The sequence below is a fragment of the Phragmites australis genome, chromosome 19 (assembly GCF_958298935.1).
Source record: "Phragmites australis chromosome 19, lpPhrAust1.1, whole genome shotgun sequence".
NCBI classification, from domain to species: Eukaryota; Viridiplantae; Streptophyta; class Magnoliopsida; order Poales; family Poaceae; genus Phragmites; species Phragmites australis.
This window is the reverse complement of record NC_084939.1, coordinates 16,714,711-16,721,698: the sequence shown is the minus strand read 5'-3', so window position 1 is coordinate 16,721,698 and position 6,988 is coordinate 16,714,711. Positions and strand designations below refer to the sequence as shown.

Here is a 6,988-nt window from a genome sequence, read left to right as displayed (position 1 = left end):
TAACATGTGATTTCAGATTATCTTGGTCATTAGGTACCTCAACCGAACTCTTTATGTGCTGGCAGTCCTGAATTGTTACGAACTTCCCGTGCAAAACTGCGGGACGTTTTCCATAATAAATATGGAAAATCATATCATATGTGGTAAACAAACGTACATCTAATAAAATTACTTCTTATATGTTTGCACGATACACATGCTAAAAGTAAATAACAATGCTAATTAAATTATCATTATTAAAAAAATGAAATAATTAATATTCAATATTTAATTAAAAAAATTATTTAAGCTAACATGAAAGTTACATTGAGCAAATATTCAATCTCCTTATAAATTGACACTGTACTATTAATCTATTCATAGATTTCTTTGCGCTGAGTGAGCTTAGCTTAGATGCCCCGAGTTTATTTGACTAATCAATTTCGCGCTAATTACTATTATACAGTCTACCAACCTAAGCAAATAATTACTATTACACAACAACGCACTAATTATTATAATATAAAGTCACGCTAATTACTATTACACTACCTAAACAAATAATCATATTCATGTAATCAAACTAAACAAATAATTGAACAAATATAATTACTAGGTTAAACACTCTAATTACTATTATTGCTCCAAGTACTAATGAAAAACATAATTTAAGTATTTATTGTTTCTCGCGTTACTGCTTCTCCTCGCCTCGGGCTGATACTCCTCTCCTCGTGCTACTTCACCTCTCGTCTCCACGCGCTGCGCTGCTACTTCTCCTCTCCTCTCCTCCTTTATGCTTCTACTCTCCTCTCGCGCTTTTGCTCTTCTCTTGCGCTACAGCTACCCTTATTTTATAGTGAAGAGTGGAGAGACAAAGGCAAAGACAACATGATTGGGCAGACCGATTTGATGGGGCGCCAAAAGCACAAACACGACACCGGAAGCAATTGACCGTATTCGGCACCAGAGGTACTCAGGTGTCGAATATGGGTGAGTAGTGCCGTATTCAGTATCTCAGGTGTCGAATACGGCCAGGTCCATCTATTTTTGGTTTTTAATATTCTAAAATCGGATTTTCTGTATTTGAGTGTCAAATATAGCTAATAGATTTGTAAATACGTCGATCTATTATCTATTTTAATAAATATGTAGATATATGTGATCCATTTTTTCATTTTTGCCGTTCTTTTGAAGTCCCACGGCCTTCTTCTCTCCCCAATCTCCTTTTCCGGCGAGCCAACAGAGGCTGCACGCTAAATCTCCGCCGTGGCCCCAAATCTCCACCTCACTGCTGGCGCCGCTGCTCCATAGCCTCACGCCGGTTCCCTGCCTCGACCCCAAAGCCTCTCACTGCCACAAATCCTAGGTCCCGCCGTCCCTCCCCAAAGCATGCCGACGCCATCTCCCTGAACCATATTGTCTTCTTATCTTCTATCCCCAAGCCACCGAGCAAAACCCCCAAATCACACCACCATGTGCGTGATCCCTCTGCCACCAGCCCCTCAAAATTGCGCCAACCATCGATCTCCTCCGGTTGATGGTGGTCCCGACGCCGCCATGAGCCCTGCCTGACGCTGGATACCGTCGCCGCCGCCGCTGCCGGACACCATCGCTACTCCCTCCTGCCGGACGCCGTCGTTGCCATAGCCAGATGCAGACGGCTCTTCCCACTCGACCAATCCTCTTGCGCATGAGGTGAGCTTCCTGTCCGCTCCTCAAATCTGTTCCGATTCTCCCCCCCCCCCCCCCCTTTTTGATTGACCGCTAATCTGTATTATTGCTGATCGGAAAATGGCCGAATCATAGTTGAGCTAGGAGCCTGGTAAGTGCAAGTAGAGATTAGTTCTTTACAGATTTGCTAATTGCTTTGTTTTCTTTGCCGATTTGCTAATTTGCTTTGTTTCGTTTATTTTGTTTCTTTACAGATTTGCTAAGTGCAAGGAAGAATTTGTCTCCGAGGAAGTTGGTGGGATCGATGGTGGTGAAGAACAGATGGCTTGCCTTCTTCCTCAGTCAGTTCATGGATACTTGCAAGCCGTCATACAAGTGCATGACTCGGTGATTAAATTCTCATATGCAGTCCTCGTTTCTTCTTGAGATATACTAGTTTCTTGATTAGTTGAATCCAATGTGTAGATCTGGAAGTGAAGAACCAATCAACCAAGAGCCATCAAGGAGCAGATCAAGCCAGTTGCTGAAGAAAAATTGGATTCTTGGATTGATTAGGCTATTGTCGTTATATAAGTCTCTGCAATATGTTCTGTTTTCTGTGGACTTTAAAGAATGTTTGTAGTTCAGTGGCCGTTGTGAGCTGGGAAATAATCTGACATTTTTTTTCATTTGTTCTTGTACGTACAAGGTGCATATATTCACTTAACTATGAAAGTGTGGACTTATTTCTATTTGTGTGGATAAATATCTTGATGTTTGAATGCTTGATTTTAAAAATTAATAACTATTTTGTGCATCAATGGTAAACACGAAAAATATATTTTTTCCTTGAGCAGGAAACCGAAAAGTGAGCCTCAGTTTCCTTACGAAAGCAAAATCGTAGGGAAACCTGCTTGTCACGTAAGCAGTTTTACCATGTCTTGGAGTTTCCCTACTGTTTCAGTTTTCTAGGAAAGAATCATTCCCTATGAATTGCTGAAAAATCCGTAAGGCACCAGGTCTTTCCCATCGAACATCTCCCTACAAATCTTTCCCTACGAAAATCCAAAGGGACAATCTTTTCCTACTGTTTTTTAGTCTTTCCCTAGGAATTTAAACACTAGGTTAACTGGCAGTTTCTAGTAGTGGACGGTGGAGGTGAGGTGGCGCCTACAATTTTTCCCATGGCATGGGCACGCTGCGTCGGCCGTGTGTGCGTGCAAGCGAGAAAGTCATGGTGCTAGACAGTATGAGCGATGCACGTGAGAGCGGAGAGGGGGAGAGAGAGAGAGAGCACGAGGGGATGGCAAGCACAGAGGGATGGGCATGAGAGGCAAGTGGCTCTCGTCGGTCATCGCGCTGGAAGAGGAAGGAGAAGGCGACGAAGTGGGCGCTTGTATGGGAGACGCATGGACCGCCACGCTCGCGCAGGCGTGGTGAGATAGGCTGGGAGCACGCGTGAGGGAGCGGCGGCCTATGCGAGGGAGGGAGGGGAAAGGAGGCCGGCCAACTGGGCGTGGCCGTGCAAGGGAGAAAAGAGGGGGAGGAAGGCCGGGGTGACCAGGCTGAGAAAAAGAGAAGGGAAGGAGAGATTGAGCCCAGGGGAAAATGGTTGAAAAGGAAAAAGGGAAAAGGAAAAGAAAAAGGAGGTAGGGTTTTGGAATACATTCAAAAGAGAGTTTTGAATTTGGATTTAAGTTTGGTCTTGACATAAATTTAATTGGTGACATTTGAATCGTGATTTGGATTTGAATCTTGAGATCTTGAAGATGATTTGAATCAACATATTTGAATTCAATTTGGAATGGAGTTGAATGTAATCTACGAACAGATTTGAAATTAAGAGATATTCAATTTCAATTCTCCACACAAAGAACCATAAAAACCATAAATCAATTCACATAAACTAATTTAATGGAGTGATTATTTTGGAAATAATTTTAGTGCATTTTGGAATACCTGGTCAACTTAATATATTTAATATATGAATGTATACATACTGGTATATATACATTCATATACATACCTCCTTGATTTTAGTTGACCTAATTAATCACACAAAGTTTTCATTTGGAACGGAATTTGCAACTAATTAACATGTTAAACTCAGGATGTTACAAACCTACTACACTTAAATGGAATCTCGACCTTGAGATTCTGAAAGTTCATCAAAGAGATTTGGAAATTCCTTCATCAGATCCTCGTCGTGTTCCCATGTAGCTTATGCTTCTGTGTGATTACTCCACTGTACTCGGCAGAACCTAATTGTTGTTCTTCTAGATTGATGAGTTGCCACATCTAAGATTCAAATAGGTCTCTCCTCATACTGAAGATCTAGCTGTAGATTCATTATTTCTAGGGGAACTTGTTCCTCTGGAACTCTCAAATATTTTTTTTAATTGTGATCCATGGAACACATGTGAAAATAATACATTTCCTTAGGAAGCGCTAACCTATAGGCTATTGCTCCAATTTTATTTAGAATCTTGTATGGCTACACATACCTTGGTGCCAACTTTCCATGAACTTGGAATCTCCGAGTGCCTTTTTTCGTGGACACTTTAAGGTATAAGTAGTCTAAAGGTCAAGTTCCTTATTCGGTTATCGGCATAACCTTTCTGTCTACTTTGAGCTGCTCTCAGATTCTCTCTGATCTTGGTGACTTGATCTTCTGCGTCTCTAATTAACGCAGGTCTGAAGAGCAAACGGTCACCTACTTCTGATCATAGTAGAGGTGTTCTGCATTTTCTTCCATACAATACCTTAAAAGGCGACATCTTCAGGCTAGCTTGAAAACTGTTGTTGTACGAGAACTCTGCAAATGATAGACTTTTTTACTAGTCTTTTCCGTAGGTTATCACACAAGCTCTCAGAAGATCTTCCAAGATCTGTTGACTCTTTCGATCTGACCATCAATCTATGGGTGGTAAGCTAAACTAATGTCTAGTTTAGTTCCCACGGCAGTGTGTAGGCTTTTTCAAAATCTTGATGTAAACTACGGTTCTCGGTCGAAGACGATCCTACTAGGAACTCTGTGCAGTCTAAGAATTTTGTCAATATACAGGTCTGTCAACTTGTCTCCACTGTATTTTGTCATAGCAGGTATGAAATAAGCAACTTTAGTCAGATGATCCACTATAACCCATATGGAATCATTACCCTTCTGAGTTCTGGGTAATCCTACTATGAAATCTATACCAATTTCATCTCATTTCAAAGTTGGGATTTGCAATGGTTGCAACAATCATGCGGGTCTTTGGTGCTCTGCCTTGACCCTTTGACAGGTGTCACATCGAGAGATAAACCTTGCTATGTCGAACTTCATTCCTATCCACCAATATTTGGTCCTCAGGTCTGTGTACATCTTGGTACATCCAGGATGAATAGTGTATGGAGAGTTGAGGGCTTCACCGATGATTAACTCTTTGTACCATGCAGTTCCTTGCTGATCCACTATGAACCTTGATGTTTTATCTAAATTGAGATTCTTTTTTATTTTCAGAACCTCTTCATCTTCTGATTGGGCTTCACAAATTTTATCTCCCGGTGTTGGATGTAACAATAGGGTGTGAATTTGCCCTTGTGTTATGTGCAAATTCAAATGTTGCATTTCTGAGAGGAGTTTTGGTCTTAACTCTGGTACTGCAATAAACTTTTCTGCTCAGGACATTAGCCATAACATTAGCTTTGCCCGGGTGATATTGAATACTTAGATTGTAATCCTTTATCAATTGTAACCATCTTATTTGCCTCGGATTCAACTCCGACTAAGTGAAAATATATTTTACGATCTTGTGATTTGTATAAATCTCGCACTTAATTCCAAGAAGATAGTGTCTCCATATCTTAAGCGCATGCACAACAGCTGCCAACTTTGGGTCATGGGTTGGGTAATTTTTGACTTTAGTTGTCTATATGCATAAGCTACAACCTTGCCTTCTTGTATCAATACACAACTTAAACCTTGGCGTGAGGCATCACAATAGACCATGAAGTCTTTCTAGATATCTGGCAACTTTAACACTAAGGCGGTAGTCAGTCTCTTCTTGAGTTCTTGGAAACTCTTGTCACAGGCTTCATCCCATTCAATCTTGGCATCTTTTTGGAGAAGCTTGGTCATTGGCTTAGCCAATTTTGAAAACCCTCAATAAACTTGCGGTAATAACCTGCCAGTCCAAGGAAGGTTCTGATCTCTAAGATATTGATTGCTTGAATCCACTCAACCATTGCCTCAACTTTTGAAGGGTCCACCGATACTCCTTCTTCCATGAGGACATGTCCAAGAAATGCCACTTCTTGAAGACAAAACTCATACTTGCTAAATTTGGCATAGAGCTGGTTTGCTCTTAGCCTTTCCATAACCACCCTCAGATGTTGTTCGTGCTCTTTGGCACTCCTTGAGTAGATGAGAATATCATCAATAAACATTATCTAGTTCTTCCATGAAGTTCATCAAAATCATAAAGTATGCCAAGCATTTTTCAAACCAAATGATATGATTGTAAACTCATACAATCTATACCTTGTTACAAAGATGATCTTCTGGATGTCACTTTTGCTAATCTTTAATTGGTAGTTTCCAGATCTCAAATCTATCTTAGAGAATTACTTGGCTCCTCTTAACTGATCGAACAGATCATCAATCTGGGGTAGTGGGTACTTGTGCTTGACGGTCATCTCATTCAAGGAGTGGTAATTAACACATATCCTTTGACTCCCATCTTTCTTCTCTATAAACAGATCTGGTGATCCCTAGGGTGAAAAACTAGGTCTGATGAAACCACACGCCTATAATTCTCTGATATGTTCCTTCAATAACTCCAGTTCATTGACTAACATCCTATAAGGTCTCTTGGCAATCAGAGCTATTCTGTGTAAGAGATCAATAACGAACTCTATGTCATGGTCTGGTGGCATACCAGGTAATTCCTCTGAGAATATATCTGGGTACTCACATACTACGGCACATCTTCTGTTGACTAGGCAGTCAAGTTGCATACCATTGGGTCAGATTTGGGTCCTTTAGGCCCAAACTTTACCTTGATTCCTTTATGCTTGACTAGATTAACTCTTCAAATAGCGCAAGCTATATTGCCTTTGTGCTTGGTTAACCAATCTATTCCAAGTATGACATCTATTCCATTTGAATTCAGAATAACTAGGATTGCTAGGAACTCTACCCCACTTAAATAGAGTTTAACCTGGGGGCATCCTAGATGACACAGATACTTTCCATTAGGGATTGAATAAGCTTAGAATTCTTAAGAACCACAATTGGCAACTTATAAAGTACAGTAAACTTTGAAGAAATAAACGAATGTGAAGCTCCTGAATCAAATAAGACTGTTGCAAGGGTTGA

At 40.6% G+C, this 6,988-nt stretch overlaps 1 long non-coding RNA gene across 1 annotated transcript; it reads left to right on the top strand.

Moving 5' to 3' along the window:
* The first annotated feature begins 1,164 nt into the window (after positions 1 to 1,164).
* On the top strand, positions 1,165 to 2,381 carry LOC133900974 (uncharacterized). Its single transcript, XR_009906631.1, has 2 exons — positions 1,165 to 1,674; positions 1,905 to 2,381. It is a non-coding gene; the product is annotated as an uncharacterized LOC133900974 (long non-coding RNA).
* Positions 2,382 to 6,988: the final 4,607 nt, after the last annotated feature.